Genomic DNA, 22,980 nt, shown 5'->3' with positions numbered 1-22,980 from the left:
GGAGCTGTACGTTGGGTTGGGTTCAGCCCCTGCTTAGAAATAAAGTCGCTATCACAGCCATGTTAGCTCTTCAAAAGCACAGTCTATCAATGTTGAAGGGTAGTGATTTTGAACAATTGAACAAGCTAGAAACACTACGTGAGCCCCGCAGGTTTGTGACTGAACACCCTGGAGGAGAATTTTATGCTTCCTGCACCATGATTTTACCTGCACTCTGCCTTGTATTTCATGTTATGGCAGTCTTGGATGATGACCCAGCATATGGTGCTCGATTTAAGAACACTTTCACCGTAGATTTAACAAAACGCAGAGGGTACCAATATGAGATTTCTAAAAATAGCTATAGCACTCAACCCAAGGTTTAAGAATCTGAAGTGCCTTCCAAAATCTGAGTGGGACGAGGTGTGGGACATGATGTCAGAAGTCTTAAAAGAGCAGAATCCTGACATGGAAACTACAAAACGCAAGCTACTACAAAAGAAAATCAGCCTTCTGTTGGTGGCATCTGACTCAGATGAGAAAAATGGAGGTGTGTTGGTCCACCCTGCTTTGGATTGTTATAGCGCAGAACTCATCATCACCATGGAGGCATGTCTTTTGGAATTGAGGTCGAAGCATGAAGGGGCTTACAAAAATTTAGCACATCTGGCAGATAAATACCTTGCAATGCCATCTACAAGAGTGCCATGTGAATGACTGTTCTTACTTTCTGGTGACATAGTAAATAAGCACACAGCATTATCTCCTGAGAATGTAAACAAACGTGCTTGTCTAAACAATTGGCTGAAATGAAGCGAGGTGCATTGAAAAGTACTATTTCTTTTGTTTACCATTTTTACAGTGCAATCATTTGTAATAAGAAATAATATAAAGTGAGTACTGTACAGTTTGTATTTTGCGTTTTAATGGTCATCAATTTATTTGAAAATATAGAAAAAAATCCAAAAATATGTATGATAAATTGGTATTCTATTATTGTTTAACTGCGTGATCAAAACTGTGATTAATTGCAACTGATTTTTAAATCTTGTCTTCCCTAATAATATATATGAATTAGAAGGGGAAGTAATCTGGTTGGTGTTGGGAAGCAAAAGAGCTGTATATAACTCTATAACTAGAAGACTATAAAAAGGCTATTTAAACTATATCTTTTTCTTTTAGCAGATTATCACGTAGACAATTGTGGGTGTCTACTATAGTTGAAATTTGGGGAGCTGCTTATTTCTTGCACTTCAAAAAGCTGAAACAAGCTGTTCCAGAGGCACTTGCCACTGCTCTCAGAATGACGCTGGCCTAGTTGTGTGTCTGCGAGCTTCAGACCTGAGAGTTAGGGAAAGTCTAACCTGTTTCATTCTGGGACAATCCAATAATATTACCTAATCACATTTGGCTGCACATAGATATAAATAGGCCATTGTCCTTCTGAATAGATCTGATTGAAGATTTAGATTTCATGCATAATTTGAAAAGAACAAAGCTAATAAATAAAGAATGCATGGAAATATGAAAACATTGCCTGTTGAGAGGCAATAACTTCTTGAATAGTTTTCTATTAGCAATAGGAAAAAAAATAGAAGTATGGCTCAACCTGTACCCTTCTCAGGTAACATATTCTAACAACTAGGTCAGGGGTGGGCAATTATTTGGGTTAGAAGGCCACTTAATGAGCTTTGGTGATCTGTTGTGGGCCAAGGTTTGGGGGGGTGGCGGGGGGAGAGAGGGCAGGGAGATGCTAATTGGTCTTATCCAGCCCTATGGCTGCTGCCGGGAACCTGAGAATCAGAAAATTAGGGTTGGAAGGGACCATGGGAGATCATCTAGTCCAACCCCCTGTTCAAAGCAGGACCATCCCCAACTAGATCATCCCAGCCAAAGCTTTGTCTAACCAGGTCTTAAAAAATGTCCAAGCATGAAGATTCCACAACCTCTCTGGGAACCTGACTGTTCCAGTGTTTTACTACTCTCCTAGTGAGAACATTCTTCCTGCAACTTGAGACCATTGCTCCTTGTTCTGTCATCTGCCATTATTGAGAACAGTTTTGCTCCATCCTCTTTGTAAACCCCCTTCAGGTAGTTGAAGGCTGCTGTCAAATACCCTCTCAGTCTTTTCTCCAGACTAAATAAGCCCAGTTCCCTCAGTCTCTCCTCAGAAGTCATGAGCCTCAGCCCCCTCACCACTTTTGTTGCCCTCTACTGGACTCTCTCCAATTCGTCCACATACTTTCTGTAGTGGGGGGCCCAAAACTGAACATGGTACTCCAAATGTGGCCTCACTAGTGCTGAATAGAGGGGAATAATCATGTCTCTTGACAGCTCTACCCACATTGGATTGGGGCTCAATGCAGCATACCAAGTAGCAGTCCCACTTGCCCGCCCACTCACTGCAATGAGTTGCTGCCACTGTACCACACTAGGAAAGTAGGGAGGAGCTGCCCCCTGTGGCTGGTGCAGACTCACTTCATAGGGTGCCACAGTAGCAGTGGCTCATCATGGTGGGCAAGCAGGTGGGACAGATACTCCATGCACTGCATTGTGCCACTTCCCATGGGGGCCTGGCTGCCAGTGTCCATGGTGCCAGGACTATGCAGTCAATACACCAACAGCAAGCTGGGTGGTGGGGGTCTGTGCATTGTGTGGCCTGGCCCAGTCCCGACTGCAGCACAGCCCTTCCTCCTCAGGGTCCTGCCTGTGACCAGTAGGCTAGACAGGATCAATTAATGGGACAGATATGGTCTGCAGGCCATATTTTGCCCATTTCTGAACTAGGTAAAAGGTTTCAATAACATGGAGCTGGGAGAACCCTCTTCAGCATTCTGCCACAGAACCAAGTTTCCTTCATAGAAATCCATACTCATATCAAGTGATAAAGCTCTAAAATTACTTTACTGAAATCAATATCCCTATTAAGTGAAAGTGAAACACACCTATATGGAATTTAAAATCCAGGGTATCAGGAAATTGCCATGGGAGCTGATGCCACTATTATGTTAACAGCCTTCTCTCCTTGGCAATAGCCCTGATCTTGGCACTACATAGAACAAAACTAAGTCAAATAAGTGATTTAGATGGCAATTTAAGTAACTGGCAGGATAGAGTTGCACCTTACAGACAAACTAAAGCAGAGCTATATAGCACAAGTTTTTGTGCAGCCAGTCTCACTTAATCATATGCCATGTTTAATTATCATTCATTCTCTTTGTTTCTGAAAGTTTTGCATCTGAGACTGAACAAAGCAAAAATAATCTCTTAGTGATTTTTTCAACTCATGCTTTCACAAAACCAGTGAAAATCAGATGTGCCATCTGGAGAATCAATACAAAGAATATTAAGAAATGCTATCCTACTGCAATTATGTAATACTTTCTAAATGTGAATGGGATAGGAAAACTTGAATGATAATAGTGAAATAATACTAAACAGAATATGAGATTTATCTGGGAATACAAATCCTGGGTACCAAAGATTCCCAAAATATATTAGTTAGTACTGAATTGCCTGTCAAGAATGATGGGGGCAGGGTGGAGATGGAGGGGGGAAAGCATGCTAACCCTACCCCTACCCCTACCCCCTACCCATGCTGCCATCTCCCAGGAGCAGAGTGGGGGGAGCTCTCCCCACTGTCCCCTCCATCCCCCTCTGCCAGCACCCCATTCTGCCACCATCTCCAAGAAGCAGGGCTGGCAGGGGGTGGGGACGAGGTTAGTAGTGCTGACCTTGCCCCCTGGCCCCATCCCCTCTGGCACTCTATTGCACCACCACCTTCTGATTGTAATGCTCTTGGAGCACTCTGATTGGTTGTTTCAGTAATGAATCAGAGTGCTCCAAGAGCATTACAGACAGACAGACAAAGTCCTTTATTATATTAGAATTTCTGCCATTCAGTAGTATAGAGAGAAATAATAGCCATTTTTTTCAGGATGATGGATTGGAGAGGCAGAAATCTGCAAGGCTCTGTCTTCTTTCTCATTCTGTTCAATATTTTGTGCCTATTCTAAGGAAGATTGTGAGAATTCATTGTTTTGCGCCCTTGCCCCCTGCTTTACCTGCAGCAAATTAGGGTTTTTTGTTATGTTTTAGGCCTTGTGATTGGTTGTGCAAGAGGGTTGTTCATGACGTTTTAAGAATAGGATAGAAAAAAACATTTTTCTAGGGTGGTTTATATAGTAATGATCCTGCCCTGAGCAGGCCAAGATGCCCTCCAGGGCTAAGTACAGATAGTAAAAAAGCCCAAGGCTGAACTGATTCAGTTTTTGCAGGTTATTCTAAGCTGCAAAGATTGAACCAATGAGCAAATGAACAGACATTCATTTCTGGTTCAGGAAATGCAGCCGCATGCCTTCAGTGCCTCGAGCCAGAAGCCAGGAAGCACTAGAGCATGGCTATCTGGCATGTAGCCAACATAGGCTGTATGTTCGCTTCCTCTTTCTGCTGCCCCTGAGGTCTCTGGGATTTGTAGTCCAGAATCACAGCAGAAGGAATCTGCAGGATTGCTCATCACTTCCTCTTCCTGCTTCCAAGTGCCTCTGGGATTTGTAGTTCACAGTCACAGCCAGCACTAAGTAAGCAAGGCAGAGCAGCTCTGTACTTGGGAGAAGGGAAATTTAACTCCCCTCCTTTGCCCCAGACTCCAGCAGGGGTTTGCCTATAGGTGGAAGAGGGTCAATGAGCCAGCCAGTGAGGCAGCTCTCACTGCTCCAGATAGGGAGCAGAGGGGTGGTGCCAGCCCTACTATCTGAAGCAAACAGCTCAGCCCAGCCCAGGATGCAAAATGCTGGAATGCAGGGGGATTCTGATTTAACTTGAACCAGGAAGGGGTCTGGGACAGAAGTTTCATAAACCAGTTTGACCTAAATCAATTAAGTCTGATACTACATTCAATTAGGTTTATCTTAAACCAGTTTCAGCCATTTTGAAACTGCTTTATGTGCACTGAACTTCTATTCTGTTACAGGTTTAAACCAGTTTCTGATCACTTAAACCCGTTTATGTGTAATTTCTATCACTAGCCCTGGGGTCCCTTCTAACCCTACCTTTCTATGGTGATTAAATAGTAGTATATGATGACTCCTAGCTCTACATTTTATTCTCATGCAACAATAATACTCATTGTTCTCATCCAACAAAGTGATTTAAGATAGAATACCACTTTCTAGTTCTGGAAGAACCTAACAGAGATTAGCATTAGGCACAGTAACTGCTAGCTGAACTGAACCTGGATAGGACAAAAGTGGTACTGGTAGGCACAGGAACAGATTTCTTAATTTCTCATGATGGATTGCCTTTCTTAATAACAAAACCCATTTCTTGCTTGCCCAGAGAATAAAATGGTTAAAAATAAAGGAATAAATAAAAATCTACTAGGTCAATAAATGCTGAAAATATCAGACATTAGGTGGATCTAGATTACCTCTTTATATATAGTTGAGATTGAGGGTTCAATCATTATAGTGACCTCATTACAGTGACCAGGCATTTATACCCTCAGCCAGATGAATATAGTATATTGTTATTGGAAGCTGCTCATGAAAAGCACTTAGCAGCTTCAATTAGTGCAGAATGTAATGACCCATCTCTTCATTGTGGCAAGACACTGCAAGCATACAACATGAGTGATCCATGGTTTTCTCTCCAGTATCTGCTTACTTCCAAGTGCAGTTCAAGGTGCTGGTTACTACAACACTAAATAGCCTGAATTTCAGTTTTATAAAACTGTCCCAGCACAGGAGCAACAATGACTGACAGTTCATGAGGTCAAATTCTCTAAGATTTATAACAGGTATTCTGATAGTGGGGGGACTCAGGCCTCCAGAGCCTCCAGTGTATGGTATATTTTAGGGGTGTGTGAAGCGGGCCATATTCGATTTGGAATTGGATTCGGCCCGATTCAGGGGACAGTGATTCACTTTGTTGATTTAGATCACTGTTCTGATTCAATTTGGCTGAATCTGAATCTGAAATTTCGATCCTGATGTGGAGAATCAGCAATTTGGCCATAGACACGGCTTTAAATGTTTTTTTCTACATACTTCAAGGTACCAGGCACAGCTCGTGAATGCTCAGACAGTGGGGTGGATGGAGCGTCCCACAGAAGCATGGGGTGGGGCCTCCATGTGCTCAGTGGTGGACCCCCCTCATGCCCCTCTGGCTCAGCAATCAGCCATGGGGGGACCCCAGGTACCCCCCCAAACCCAGGAGGCACCAGTTGCTGAGCCCAGCTGGGTGGCAGGAGGGGTCCCCCGCACGCTCTGCGGTGGACCCAGAAGTGGACCAGAAGTGCTTCCACTTCAGGGTCCACCGCCGAGTGCACTGGAGACCACCCTGTGCTCCTGTCAGATGCTTCATCTGCCCCAGCATCTCAGTGTTCATGAGCCACCTAGTACCTTGAAAAGAAAAATGTAGAAAAATCGTTTAAAGCTGTGCCTATGTCCAAATCATTGAATCTCTCTGAATCTTTCTGAATTGATTCAGAGCATTCCAGTTCAATTTGGAAAGATTAAAGGGTCCCCCAAATTGTTCAGATTTGGAGATTCAACCGCCGAATCGGGCCAAATCTCCACCGAATCGAATCGGGGACCGAAGCTTCACACAGCCCTAGTATATTTGCTTGGAAAAGCTTTTTATTGATTGATTGACAGATTGATTGACTTGTTGGGATAAGAAGTCTCTATGTGTAAAGTGAAGCAGGAAGCGTGGAGTTATAAAACCCTCAGACTTATATACTGCTACCCTAGAAATGACCCTGTTTAATGATAAAACCACGTGGTTGCTTTAGGAATGTGTTCCTATAGACATTATGAAACCAAGCACATTTTCTACATATGAAAAGTCAAAATGAGACAAAAGAACAACTCATTTATATATCAATGTCATATTTCCAAAATACTATGAAACACAGCATTTGTTACCATTAGATTTATTTACAGTTACTCCATTTATCTCCTCTCAGCAACTCAAAACTATCATGTGCATGTTTAGGAATCCTATAAGGTTCATATCCAAGAGCCCTAGAATTGTTGTGTATGAACACCCTGGGTAAAATCCTGGCCCTGTCAATGTTTATGGCAGTTGTGCATTTGAATTCAAAGGGGCCAGAATTTAATTCCATATCTTTATGTGGATTTTTTTCTTTAGATGACACTTTTTTTTTATATAACAGGGATCTCTCTTTTGGGACTGATTTGGATGTACAATATGCACTGAAGAGAAAACATGATTTCCAGCTCACTCTTGTAAAAAAAAATAACAATCATCAAGTGTCAAATATAGAATAATGAAAGCAGGCAGAAGCTGAGAGTGCATTTTCTTTTCTTCAGTTCAGCTGTTGCAGGGTTGAGGATGGAGATTTCCAGCTGCCCAGAGAGACAAATTAACTGTATAGGTTGAGTCATAACAACTATCCAACTTTTCCATTTCTGCTTCCAGTTCATAGTCTTGTTTGTTCTGAAACCTAGCTAATACAAAAAAGGTAAGAAAAAGCAAATTAATTAAGTTTTAGCATCATATACTGACCTATTCATTAAGAAGAACATACTATTGCAATTTGACACGACCCTTCACAAAACCCCCGATTCTGGCATTCAAAGACTTTCATGAAACAGGATAGGCCATCTCATTAACTCACAGAAGTTTGCTTCTACTTTTGCCACTTCTATTCAGAGCAAGCATCATTAATCAGTTTTTCATTAGTATGGGTGGCTGTATCTTGGCAGCAGCATTCAAATTGCTCAGTGCTAACAGTTTAGACATATTCTCACCTCTATACAGAATGGTGATTTATCAGTACTGCAAGGGGAATTAATTAGAGAAGAACCATAGGGCTCACAATATAGTCATATTTTAATTGATTTAAAACTACTAAAAATACCTTCAACAAAGTTTGACAGACTGATGTAATTAAATGCATGCCTCATAGTTTTTTAAACTTTAATAGGAAGTCAGTTTCAGGCAGTGTTTCAAAATCAGATCCCATTTGACTATGCTCTTTACCATAATTATAGATAAATAATGGAAATCAATGTAGAGGCAAGAACAGGAGCTACAAAAAATGATCCTGCTTGAATCATTCATTAATATAATCTTTCATGTAGTATGTGAATGAATCAACACTAAGTGGTCTTTTGTACTTGTTTTCTTGAATGAGAACCTTTAATGAAACTTCAACTTGGAAGATAGTTTCACGAATGCAATCTGAAATATAATATTTCTTCAATACATATCAATTTCAAAGCAAAGCCTTATCTTTAAGATGAATGGAGCTCCCTTAATAAATCATCCATCCTTTCCACTCAGGCATGAAATCATTGTAACATGCTTGAGAAAAGATAACAGTTTATTACACAAAATCAAGAAAGAATAATGTATTACTATATTTTTCAGGAAATATGTTCAAGTGGGATTGTTGCGTCTGTTTAACTCCTCTACTTTTCCTTCTTTGATGGTGAAAGTTTTATGGCATAAAATACAGATCAAGTGAAAGGAAACTCTGATCGCTAGTAAATTTTGCCTCTGACATCATAGCTGGGATATAAAAATATGTTGGATGTCAATTTGCATGAATACTGAATATTGAAAATAAAGAAGACAGGATAGCGGAAGAACAATAAAATGGTGCAAAGACTTTAAACAAGAAAAAACAGATACTTTTAACAAGTTTCCTAATTAATATAGTGTCACGCCTAATATAATTGTTATAAATGGCACTATACTGACACCTAGTGGTAGTGGTATTGCTGATGTGGTACAGTAAAGATGGGTAGCCAGTAAAACTCTAGACCACATATCCAAGAAATCATCAAGAAAATATCTTTGGATAATCTGATTCAACAAATGCCTGAAAGGCTATTGGGATGTCCTTCCCATTCACTACCCACAGTGAGCACAATGGCATATTTTCATACTGAACACAGTGATGCATTTTCATAGTGTCAAAAGTTCACAAAGGCCTAGGAGACAGAATGACAAAACTCATTTGGGGAAAAGTTTTGAGCACAACAGGGATTATACAAATAGATTTTGAGACTGTTCTGAGTTCAGCATAATTTATGCATGTGCTCTCACACATGCACAGATATGCAGAAAAAAGTTTTACCTGGTCAATCTACGATAGTCACCATAAAAAAGTCAACATTTACCCACAGTTTCTATGCAGAGGCCTGATACTTTGTACAATGAAATCAATATAAAAATGCTGGCACTCTGCAGCTTCTGCCAGTCCTAATTTAGGGAAATACTGAACTCTCTCAGATATGTCAGTTTGGTAACTGTGAGTAAAGACTGATCAGTCAGTCCTAACCATTTTCTCCACAGTACACCTTTAAATGCATTGAAACTCCTTTAGCTTCTAACTACATTGGAACTTGTTTTCCAGTGCAGCAGAAGTTTGATAACATCAATCATTGATGCTCTTGGAATATATTTTTAAATATACCCTAATCTGTTTTTCTGCAGTCCCCTGTGACAGAATCCTTGTCTGCCACACAAGAGACCTGGCTTTGATTTCTGGACACTTATACAGCTGTGGCCATGGAGGCACCAAATGTCTGGACTCAGTCTGGCCTTTGGATTCTTTCTCAATGGTGTAAATGAGTGATTGAAGGTCTGGGCAGCCTCCTCTCCTCTATATTCCTGCCTAGGAATTTGAGTTGAAGGGTGACCTCTCACACATACACCATGATCTGGAAGGATCGATGATTGCCAAACTATCAACCTGTTTTCCTATTTCCAATAAGACCAGTTTATAGCACAAATTGTAGTACTTACCATTAGCTGACAAAATATGTTGATGTACAGAATTGAATGAGATCTAGATCTTGGATGAAATCCAGGCTCCATGGGAATCAATGGTAGTTTTAACTGTGGCAATGAGGTGAGAAAAAAACTTACTTACTGTCAGAATAGGAGGACAATGGAACAACCTCCACAAAGAAAACCTTCACTGGAGGTTTTCAAAAGCAGGCTGAAAGGTACTTGTCTGGAACAGTATAGGAATAACACATCCTATGTTCATGCAGAGGGCTGGAATAGATGATCTGTGAGGGTCTTTCCAACCCTATACTTCTAAGATTTCTCCTTTAAATTGTTAACTAATTGAAATAGTTTTCTGATATTGTCTGAGTTAGTTCCATTTAAAACACATTGGACTTCAAGTCTCTTCACATTCATTGTGACTCTATATAGATACAACTGCATTGACTTCAGTGGAGTTGTTTCTGATTTACAGTGACAAGAGATTGAAATCAAGTCCAGCACTAAAGATGCTATACAGGTACATGCAGCTAACTGATATCCAACACAAACATCAAAGGAGAGATGTACTTGTTTGGAAAAATGGTGTAAAGGAGATCATACTTTGCTATAAAGATGTGCTTAGGACAATTTACTGCACAATAGAATAGTAACTCTCCTATAATTTCATATGTTTTATTAAGAACTACTATATATATTCATCCCATAGTTTCCATCCAAGATGAAATAAGGGAAACTACTAAGTAGTTCTTCATTATGGACCTATTTAAATTGTTTGAAACCTGTACTACTTAACTTTATTTGTAAATTTTATTTGGGAGACTGATTTTTTTTATGGCACAAAAAATAATCTGTGTTGCATTTACACTGATCCACAGCTGAAACAGTAGACTTGCATGGATCTCAGGTCAGGAAAGCTCCAATGTTGTATGAGTTTATAATAATACACTAAAAATATATATTATTTTGCTGAAGATGAATAGATCATGTCCTACTGTTTTAAGGCTTTAGGGTCAAACCTTTACAAAGGAAAGCATCAAATTTTGAAATTATTTACCAAGGTTGAGAAAGTTTTGGTCAAGTGGCTTATGCATGCATTTCATATTAATCCACTGAGAAATGAACCTCTGCAAAATATAGCCTCTGGGGATTGTTCAAATGTGTAAGGAAGTTGGCAGTTTAACTGGCAAAAATGCAAGGTTTCTTCATTTTCAAAATATTTCTTCCTTGAAGCACTGTATTTTAAGGAAGAGCTTCCATGGTGATGGTTTTTCCTTTTAAACAGAAAACTGCAAAGTATTGTTAGGAGGAAAAAATCACTTCTAGCAGTAAAGAAGGTAAGAAGAAATTATCTTTAAATGCTGGAAAGGCATCGAAGAAACAATAGAAAATCCATGCATTTTAGATCTAGCTGATGCTGCATCCAATGAAAAATAGCGCGGGAAATAAAATGGAAGATTTTGGCAAACCATTTCTAAGTTCTAGCAAGAGGCAGAGTATACATCCCTTTCATTATTTCACTTGAGATTGATGCAAACAGGTCACAAAAATGTTATTTCGTTTCTGTTTGTGTTAAGGTGCAGAATGTTTCACCCCTCTTTTTTTAAGTCCCTTTTTTAAGTCAGGTAAGAATTCTGCACCCGTCATTCCCCTCTGTGCTCGGCAAGACCTCTATTCTCCAGAGTGCTGCAGCTGCGGGCTGACCCAGAGGTGGGGAAAACTCCAGAGTTGCTCCTGACCCTCTCCAGCTGGGCTGCACAGAGGCTAGGCTCAGTCAAGGACAGTGGCAGTGGCAGTGGCAGTAGCAGTGGCAGTGGAGAGATTCCTCCTTCCTCTCCAACCCAACTGGTGTTTCCTGGTAGCCCAGCAGCAGAATTAGGGAAGAGGAACCTGCCCACAGCCACTGTCCCCATTCAGACTTGGCTCCTCATGTAGCCTCCCCACAACCCTAGCAGCAGAAATGGCTGGGATATGGGAGGGTTTAGAAGTGTAAGTAGAGAGGGCTTTGAGGCCCACCCTGCTCCTGGGCCAGCTAGAGACAGTGGTAAGGGTAGGCAAAAGAGAAGAGGAATGGAAGGGGAGGGCTGTGCTGGTGGGCACAGAGAAGAATGTGGGGAGGGGATGCAATACTTTACTTGCTTTGGGCATATAACAATGTCTCTGGCTGCTAGTCCTGAGACATGGTCTACCTCCTGAATGGGAAGGGGGGAGCCTGGGAGTGGTGGTACAGACACCCCTGCAGCACTAGGCAGAGATGTGGGGCAGAAAATTTTGCAGAAAATATTCCAGTGCTTAATTTTTTCGTGGGAAATTTTCCATTTCTAAAAATTCATGGTTTCATAAAATTCGTTAGTAATAATGAATGGATGCCAATACAATATTAGGCAAGCTTGTGAGTTTCAAAGTTGTAATTAATGTTTTTCAAGTGATTATCCCTAGGAAGTGTGTGAGAGAGCACACACATGTTTTATTGATTTGTAAACAGGACAGTAAATACACTCACATAATAATCCAAACCAAAAATCAAGTTATGAATTCGCCTAATTGGCTGTGCAGGTGAAATCAAAACCAAAGCGTGGCATATCATGCAGAGTTCTTTGGGTGTGCTAAAATCAGTGTGTCAACAGTTTTCAGTGCCTTGGTTTATTTTCTTAAATTTAAACAAACAATGTAAAGGAAGTACATGCTATTGTGTACTGTCTTTACATTTTTACAAGTATTCCAATAAAAATAATTTCTTTACACACAAAGCTTTGAATGTGTTTGAATATAAGGTTTTAACCACATTAAGTGTGCTGTATTTAACATTTTTCCTACTCAAATATTTCAGTTCAAATACTTGTGGCTATTGGGACATAAAATTTACATGGGAGTACGTTTTACTTTTGTTTACTAAATACAAGTCAAATAAAAATGCTAAACCAGATCATGCTCTATTTAGAGCATTGGAAAATTTTCCGGAATATTTTCCAATTCACATTTCTGGCACTAGATGCTTATCCCACACCCCTGTTTAAAATCCTGAATCTGCCTGTGTTTACTATCTTGTTTTTCTAGTCAACAAAGAATAAGAAAGAGAAGTTTGTGCTCAAAACTTGTCTAAAATCTCTCCCACCATGCAGATGGTCCAATAAAAGATATCATCACCCAAAAATATCCTTTCTCAGGAATAACAAGTCATATAAAGAATGCTGTTTCCTTCCTCTTTGTTTTTTTTTTTCAAGGTAAAGTTAATGTTACTAATGAAAAAGTGACAGCCTATAATCAGAGATAATTGAAAATAACTCTGATTCCATCTGACGATTTCTCATTTGTTGCTGGAAATTTTTAACAATGGAGAACATTAAGGTGACTAATTTGAATTTTTTTTTCTACTGTCTTTAAAATGCGTCTTTGTATCCACCATCTCAATGGCCAAAGGAATAAAATATGATATTTTCTTTCATATACATACTAATCTAACACCTGCTGAAATCATTAGAGTCCCATTGTTTTTTTTTCAATTAGTAATCCTCAAGATGGACTTAAGAGTATTTCAGAGATATATGGATAGGTAAGCTATATCACCCTCTGCTATGAGTCCCCACTGTTCTCACAAGCTAAGTACTCTCAGCTCTTTCAGTGGCAGAAAATAAGTTCATAGAACACATGCAGGAAGTGATATCAATGACTAGCAACAGTATTTGCTCAGACTCAGGCCAGGTACAGGCATTCAGTTTCTACGGGAGAATCAGTGTTCTCCTGGTAGACACCCAAAAGTAGACAGCTGTTCAGGATTTTTCTTTCATAGCAAAAGTGGCTGTTCCAGGAAAAAAAAAATTAATCCTGCAAGAAGCAATGTTAATGACTACCAGGAGAATTTCTCCTGAGAGACTGAAAGCTTCATGCTTTCCATTAGCTTAACTCTGCCTGGGGACCAGGAGGTGAGGAGAGCAACAGCCACCATTCCCTACCACTTCCCCAAACTACGCAGTCCACAGCAGGGCAGCAATTTAAAACCTGGAAGCTACAGAAAGCTTGGTGATGCAGCTTCCAAGTACCAGCTTTTAATCACCATCCTGCTGCTTGGCTGGGTGGCAGAGCAGGAAGGGGGAGCTGGGAGCCAGGCTGGGGAAAGCCTCTATGACTAGCTCCTAGGCCCCCTGGCTTTTAAATTACTGTTCCCACCACTACACCCTTTCTAAGCAAGGGAAACAATAGGCTGTTAATTAATGGACTCACCTAAAGGCAGAGGTGGCCCTGGGAGCAGCCCTCTAATACTCTTTGGCTAGAGAGCTCTCCAGTGTAGCTCTTCAGCCCTGGGGCTGGAGGAATGTCTGTATAGTCCAGCTCCCAGGCTGTTTTCCACCTGGAAAAATTTTCTTCCAGTAGAAATGAAGATCTGTACACAGCCTTAGTTCTGAATTACAGGGCAACTTGCTGTTGGAGGTACCGTATTTCTGTGAAAAAACAAAAGAGGTATCTGTGTGGGCCAGGAGCGGTCCGAGGCCCTTTTTTCGTGCGGCGGGCTGTGGCCAGCACCCGGACACGCCAGGTCGGGGAAGGCAGGCGGCATGCTAGAATTAGGCACGGACGCTTAGTGGTTGATTTAAGATTATTTTACTTACACCAAAGATGGTTGCAGTGCAGGCAGGAAAACTTGCTTGAGTTGCAGTTACAAAACAAAACAAAACTCGAACCTGCAGAACATGAGGGTACATCGCAATGGGGTTTCAGCGATGGGAAGATGAACAAAAACCTCGAGAGTACGTCGCAATGGGGTTTCGGCGATGGGAAGAAAAAAAAACTGCAGGACTTGAACCCAGGTAGAGCTCTGGATTTACTCACACGAAGTTTGCTAGGCTCCGTGGAACTTTGCGCGCAGGGAAGGGTACGTCGAGGGATCGTTCGGCGACGGGGAGAGGCGAGAGGCTGATCAGACCCCTATAGCCTTCTTGAGATACACGCTGGGTCCGATAGGCTCCGCAGCGCTTAGAGATCTTCATGAGACGTGAAGTTCTCCTCCTCCTGATAGTCGTGGAGTCCTCCAACTTGGGTGGAAACCGCTCAAGCCTCTTATATGGCTAACAAGCCAATCGCTAGCCGCCACGTAGGAACAATTTAGAACTGGCCAATAGTGGGGCACAAATTTAAATACAAATGGTGAGAACTCCTTGCAGCGTGCATCTCTCTTTTTGCAACTAAGAAATGCACCCTGCAAAGAAAGCTACGAGTGGCGGGAAATAATTCAGCAGTGCCAAAGCACAAACAAACAAAAATCACACCCTTGGGTTGTGACAGTATCCTAAAGTTTTCACTGAAAATGTACTGACATTTTTTCTAGCCTATTTTGCATGAAATAAATTTGAATATGCAGCTCTATAAAAGCCTTTCCATGATTCAAAGTGTGTTGAAGGTGTGAATTTTGGTGAACCGGGAGTTGGAGGGGAAAGCTCATGATCAAACATACTCATGCCTAATCCTTCATGGTACCTCAAACTGCATATAGAAGTATATCCGGCTGTGGAGCTACTCTGCCACCCATTGGTGAGCAGAAGGGGACAGATGATTATGAGAGCTAAATGACTCTCAGGACACCCCCTATTTTAAGATGTCCCAGACATCCAAAGACCATCTTCCCATCTTGTTGCCATTGTGCTTGAAAATCTGTACTCTAAGCATCAGCAAAATTGCTAAATATACTTGATAATTTGGCTAGGACAGTATTTAGGTTTGTTCAATTTAATCTTTTTTGTTATTTTTTTTCTATTGACTTTCTTGTTCTATTACATTTTATGAATGAATTTGGAGGTATTTCATTTAATTCAGCAGCCACTGAAGTGAGTGTAAAGATACTCACTGATTTTCAGTGATCTTTGGGTCAGATTCATAATGATCTAGAGATTCCTTATTTTCCTTCCATCTTCCTTTTCTTTTTTTTTGCAGAACCCTAGGAACTTCTCTCTACAGTTCACATTTACCAGGGCTCAGGCTACATCCTGCTGAGTTCTATGGATCTATCTCCATCTGAGAACTCAGGTCATCAAGCAAAGGCCACTGGCATCAAAATAATTCATATCTCTGTAGATAATACAAGCTAAAAAGATTTTAAGTCAAACTACAATTCAAAAGAAAAAAAATAGCTTTCTGCAACCTGATTCATTAAGTTAAAAAACACTTTCTGCCAGCAGCATTAGTAATTGCCTGTGAGAGCAAAATTGAGTGAACAGGACCATGTAGAGTTGATGAATAATTTAATTTTGAAGTGAATTTGATTTGACTGTTTTCTTAACCCTATTGTGCTTATTGCACAGAAATATCTTAGTAAATTAGTTTATGGGTAGGAGTGTTAACCAAAATAGATTACCTAAAATGCATAATTACAATTATTTGCACAGGCAATCTAATTCAGAGTTATGATTATCCACATAAAGAATCCATGGGCTAGATTTTCAGAAATGCCTAACTCATACTGAAGCTCACAAAAGATTTTCAAAAGTGCCCAGAACTCAGCAACAACCAGTCTTCTTTGATAACAGTAGTAGGTGTTGAACAACTCTGGACACTTCATTTATATGTCCAATGCAAGCTGACCTCTTCAAACTATAGGTATCTAAATGGAAATACTAAAACTCTGGTCTGATATAACCTTTGCATCCAATCAAACTGACACTTGAAAATTATCAAATTCTACTTAAGAATTTTTGGCAAAGAAAAATCCAGTGAATAATTTTAAGGAAGTTGCATATTATTTGCCTGGACCTATGAAAAACTGAACAACACATGATACCAATGCAGTTCTAGTTGGATGACACAGTGAGATTATCTGCTGCCAAGAATTTATGCTTATATTTATGTTACTGTGACTTAAATTGTGGTTTTATGGTTCTAGCCACCTATTTTTCTACAGACTCCTCAGGTTGACACCATCTTAGACACATGACTCATAGGGTGCCTACAGACATTCAGGCCCTTGCTCTAAGTCATGGCACTTTACATGAAGTGCCATGAGTTAAAGCCCCTCACCCCAAGACATGCATCTGTTTTATCAGGGTAGATCAAATCTGTCTGTATCTAGCCGGGGGGGGGGAGGGATATCACTTGTGCCTGTACCCATCTTCTAAAGTTCTAGTCAAAATATTTTCAAAAGCTTTAATACCCACACCAGGTAGTGGCTCCACAGGAATGGGTGTTTCTCTTCTTAATCTTGAACCATAGTTGAATGCATCTGAGCACAATGTGGTTCAAAACTGAAAAGAAAGCTTACTTGGTTCCATGTCTTTATGTAGGGAGAAAGTTCGTACTGTGTGTGTGTGTGTGTAGGGGGAAGTTCCCATCTCTTCATACTGTAGGTTGCTTATAATGTTTAGAACTGGAATATAGGGGTTTTATTTTCAATTGTCTTCTTTTAGTACTGAAAAGACTTGAGGTAGTTGGAAGCTTTCCAACAGCATGTTTTTCTAACCAAAATGCTGATTTGTTATTCTTCCCCAATCCCATCCTTTTAAGCATCTCATAGTGATTTTCAAAGACTCATGCCAGATGCTATATTTAAAATGTAATCAAATGCATTAATACATTGTAGCATGCCACATATTCAAGCAATGTATCACCCAGTAATGAGCTGCAAAAATGGTGATCCAGCCTCAAAAATCTTATTAAATATCAAATAATTTTGCAATTTGTTTGCATCACACTTTAATTTGACACGTGGCATATTACACATAGAGTGATAATGTTTGGCCGCGCCCTTCAGCATCTCAGGGAAGATTGCTTTTTTCCCACCTGCTTTTCCTTTCTGCTAGGGGACTCTCATGCTCAACTCTGGTGCACTAAGGTATCTCAGCAGGAGATGTCATGACTCCCAGTCCCTTCTCCCTTTCCCTAACTTGCCCCTTTCCCTAACTTGCCTTCTACAATGCCTCTCTATGGAACATTTTAGCACCTTTTCCTTCGTGAGAGCTAGAGTGTAAACAAACCTAATTACCTAATGTGCTTTATTTGCACACAATAGAAATGTGTTGGGAAGAGAGGAAACTGCAGGATGGAGAGAGAAGAAAAGAATCCACAATTGAGGAGATCAGAGCTTACATCTTATTAACAGCACAACTGAATAGTGGGAATGACAGACCCTGCCAGCAGCAATCCAGCTGCCCTTGTTGGCAAGTTCTGGTAGATCAAGTTTCTAGAGCACTTTTATCCCCTCTGGATAGCTTGCCCTGTGAACATGAAGCAGGTCGCATGGAGCAACAGTTTTCACTGAGCAGCATTACCTGTTGCTTGATGGAAATAACATCAGCCAGGGACCAAATAAAGTTTCTTAGTAAAAGGTGTAGCCAGTAGCAAAATTCCAAATTGATGCCAGGATTTCAACCTAAATCTTTGTCTGTTGGAAGAAAATGTCTCCAGTCTCTAGCCCTGAGTTTAATCACCAGACCCTGTATTTGCTACTTAATAGTTCTGATCCCTAACACTAACAATAGCATTTCTTGCATTTGTGCAGAGAGTTGCACTAAATGACATTCGAGGTCCCTTTTAACCCTATGATTCTATGCTTATAGAACATTATGTTTTGCATCTTTCCTATAGGCAAGATAAGAAAGCTCAGCGATTGTAAAATCTAGACGATGCCACCATTCCATAAATGAGTTATAATTTTTTATAAAAACTAGTGTAGAGATGAATTAACTAACAGTGGGATTTAAGTATAATGACAGTAATAAGGAATTCTGCCATTAAGTATATCAAGGCAAAAGACCCTGCGTGAGTTTCAGCACATATCAAATTCATATACTGACATCTCTTTTTCCCACATCATTTTAACCTGCATTGCCCTTCAAGCAATGAGGGCTTGACAGAGCTCTCCTGATTGGTAGTAAATGTTTAATTGAGGCGTGGCATACTTCCCTCAGGATTTGGCATGCTGCTTTCGTAGGACTCCTTCAGCTCCTGCCAGATAAAAACCATGCTCAAAAATGCCTTTTTCCAAGAAAGCAGAGAAGAGTCTACCAGAGCAAGCTCCACATATTGATGTCAATTAGTTCATATTTTTCCCTGACGTTCCACAGGGGGAAAAAAATCTCATTTATATTTAATTTTCCATTGACTTAATTATTTCACTATGGAGCTAGCTGTATTTTAGCCACTTATTTCATGTCCTGCTGCCACTCCCATCCTCAGGACATTTAGCTCTGGCTCCAAATACTTAGACTTTTCTCTGAGACTTGTGTTCTTTCTGCCTCCCTCCCTCTCCCCTTATTGCCTCCTGGTCGCCTTTTAGACTCAGATTCCAAAAGGCCCTGGAGTTTTTGCCTAATCTTAACTATGAGGGTAATCCTATTCATATTCAGCAAACCACTGAAATGTGTGCACCAGCACCACTGAAAGAAATGGTGTATGAGCACATGCTTAAAGTTATATATGTGCTCAAAGGTTTTGCTGAACAGGGATAAATAAGCCCTGCTTGAATTTTTTAGTTGAACCATACCCTTTCATTGCACCCTTTTCACAGGGGCTCTAAACTTCTCACTACTCTAGAAAAGTATCAATACATATTGAGAACTGGAAGCAAAAGTGGGGAAACAATCCCCATTTAAGTATGGGACAAACAAGATGCATGATGCACAATTCCACTAGCCATACCTCCTCTTTTTGTAATAGCCCATGCCCCATCACTTGCTTGTCTTATTTAGATTGTTAGTTCCTTAGGTCAGGGACCTTTTCTTTCATACTTATATTTAATGTAACTTATACAATACTACTAATAATATTTTATATCATTTCATTTTATCATTTCATACATTTTATTTTATGCATATTCCGCAGCTTGCTGCTGATTATATTTCTTATTTTGTGGAGTAGCTGTTACCTGGAACTTCGGTATTAAAAGTGATATATTGTGGTTGGTATTAAGGATTCTTATATACAATGAAAATATTTGTGTGTGTATAAATGTCTCTTCTCCCATCATCACTCATGTAGGGCTCCCTCTGATATCAATATAAGCTATATTTTTTGTATGCCACCCAAAAGAAACTGAACTCCAACATGAGTGTTACTATTGCAAGGAAGATGGAATGATTATGGTCAAAACTAAGCTGATATTTCCACTGTTGATGCCAGTGTTTCTAGTTTTATTATTTTGGCCTGTCAACGAATGAAAATGGATTGTACAGATGGCTTTTGTTTTGTTTTGTTTTCCCAGATGCATTGGCTTTGTTTTTATATACAAACCAAATCAGGTCCTCTGTATATGCATTCTAGACAAAATAGCTCCAGTTAAAAAAGGAAGTGGAAATGCAAATCTACATTTGACACCAAATGAGCCCTATTCCTGAGGGCATTTTAAAAAAAGAAATCTTGTTGAGATGTTCAGAAACACTGTAGTGGTGCAGTACTAATCAGAGGCAGCCCTACTTTGGATCCGAACTACTACTCATTTTAAATAAAAATACCCATCATCCCATTTGAGAGTGGACTTAATTACATATCTGGCTGTTAAATAGGTGCTAAAGATTTCAGGATATCATGGTGCCCTTAGGGCAATCATATTTGCATATTACAATGATAAGAAATATAAATAGAGCATTGGAACTTCGGACAAAAATTATTAGTAATGGGAACACTAATATTTTAGTGTGCGCCTTGGTTTTCTTTGCCAAAAGTAAAAATAAAAAATATGCCATACATTAGAAAACTGACTATTTTTTGACAGAAAAATTATATTGTTGCATTCAGGTACTAAGTTCCTCTGGATATCGAAGGCTTTGGCTCCATGCCTTACCAAATATATTAATCATTAACTTTTGCTATGAAAAACACAAGGAAATGTTTAAGGCTTTAAGGATGAGATATGCCTAGGCACTCACATAACTCTGTCCTCACCCCCAGGTAAAGTCTTTTTCTGCCAGGGGCTGACAAACCACCCTTAACTGCACCCTGTGTTCAGGACTTGCATGACACATGGTTCTCCAGCAGAGGGCCCCACAGCACTGAATGATTTTTTTTTTTTTTTGCACAGTATACCACAAAGAAAATATGTATTTCATCCATGTACAGTAAGCTGAGTACATAGATAAATCACACTATTTTGTATACTTCTTTGTTTTGAAGAGTCTTCCAGGGTAAGTAATATTGCACAGTGTTGTGGAAGTCTCTAATTATTTTTTTCACTCAAAAATCACATGCAAACGAGTTGGCCCTTGCTGTCTCTTGTCATCTGATGTTACAAAGCAATCTACACTGTTTGTGAGCTACAGAACACATACTGACAAAAGTAGTAGTTTCCCTGGTAACAGGAACCATATGAAAGCTCTCGGAACATCTCCTCCCCAGGAGTTAATTTGTTTCAGATGGGAAAGGTGATTACTTATGTTATAAGAAAACGAAAAACAGCTGAGCTATTAAAAGATGAAATCATAAAGAATAAGCAACACTATTTCTTCTAGTTCTACTCTTTTCATTTACATTCCGTATGTGTATGTTTGCATGTATGCACACTTGTGCATATGTGCATATGAGCTAAATATCAGTATGAATTTTATTGTATGGCTGTCATCCCATTGATGCTAATATAACATTGTAGTGAAGCCAAGTTTAAAGGACAGCATAGACAACCTAAGTCAAGCAAAAAAGGATGCTTCTGGTATCAGAAGAAGCCCAGATATCCCAGAAAGGCTATCAGAACCCAATCCAGAAAGCATTACAGGACCAGGATATATTATCAGAACCAGAAGGCTATGGAATGCAATATAAAGAGGACAAGGAAATGAACATACAATAAAAGAGCACCAAAATAATTTTGTAATTGTTAAAGTATAAATACACTAATGGGCTTGCTGTTCACCCTCGGACACAAATATGAGGCAAAAAAGGGTATGAGGATAACTGGAAGAACTTTGACTTTATCTAAAACAATGGTACTTAAATTGTAGTTTATGGTCATTAGTAATCCATGCATCACAGTTTACAGTCCTTGGACAGCTGGCTCCTTCTCTTTGTTTCCAGTTGTTAAACTGAATGAAAACACTTTAAAATACCCTAAATGCTTTCCTAATCTAGCTTTCCCAGGTGCACATGAGCAATTGCTGTATTTCTCAGAGGGACAGTTTATGATTCTGAATGAGAAGGAAAGCAGACTGTACAGTTATGTATGGGAGAGCAGGTGATCTGTGAAACCAAGTAAGGGAGATGCACTATAAAAAACCAAGGGAGATTGACCATAATTGTGAAACTATTTAGCCACAATTAAAATGAGCTCCATCCAAGTGAAAACTTTAAAAAAACTGCAGTTCTAGGATAAAAGTGCTGCACAGACTACCTGTTACTTTTCATCAGGGTAATTTTCCTTACCATTTCATTGAAATAAGGATTTTTGTGGGTTTCCAAAAAAACTCTTTTTATATATTACTAGACAAAAAGGTAACAAATGCCAGACATAAACGGAACAATCTTTATGCAGAAGATTAAGCTAGTATAGTGTTTTGGGATCTATGAGATGTCAAGTACTATATAAATGCAATAAATTATTAAAACAATGTCTGTTTTAGGTGGAAGCTAATCTGCCAGAGCTGTGGAGAGAATCACTGTAAAGACCAGTATTTGCCATTTTCATAGATTTCATAGATTTCATAGACATCAGGGCTGGAAGGGACCTCGGAAGATCATCGAGTCCAGCCCCCTGCCCAAAGGGCAGGAAGTCAGCTGGGGTCATAGGATCCCAGCAAGATAAGCATCCAGTTTCATCTTGAAGGTGTTCAATGAAGGCGCTTGAACGACCTCCGGTGGCAGGCTGTTCCAGACCTTGGGGGCTCAGACGGTAAAGAAGTTCTTCCTTATCTCCTGCCTGAAACGATCTTGAAGTAGTTTGTGACCATTCGACCTCGTCATCCCTTGGGGCGCTCTGGTGAACAAACGTTCCCCCCGATGCTGGTGGTCACCCTGATAAACTTGTAGGTGGCCATCAGATCACCCCTGAGCCTGCGCTTTTTCAGGCTAAAAAGCCCCAGGGCTCTCAGCCTGTCATCGTAGGGTCTGTTTCCCTGACCTCTGATCATGCGCGTGGCTCTTCTCTGGACTCTCTCAAGCTTCTCCACATCCTTTTTGAATTGTGGAGCCCAAAACTGGACACAGTACTCCAGCTGCGGCCTCACTAAGGCCGAGTACAGGGGGAGAATGACGTCCCGGGATTTGCTTGAGAAGCATCTATGGATGCAAGCCAGCGTTTTGGTCGCTTTACTAGCCGCCGCATCGCACTGC

The sequence above is a fragment of the Alligator sinensis genome, unplaced genomic scaffold (genome assembly GCF_000455745.1).
Source record: "Alligator sinensis unplaced genomic scaffold, ASM45574v1 scaffold71_1, whole genome shotgun sequence".
NCBI classification, from domain to species: Eukaryota; Metazoa; Chordata; order Crocodylia; family Alligatoridae; genus Alligator; species Alligator sinensis.
This window is presented reverse-complemented; position numbering follows the sequence as displayed.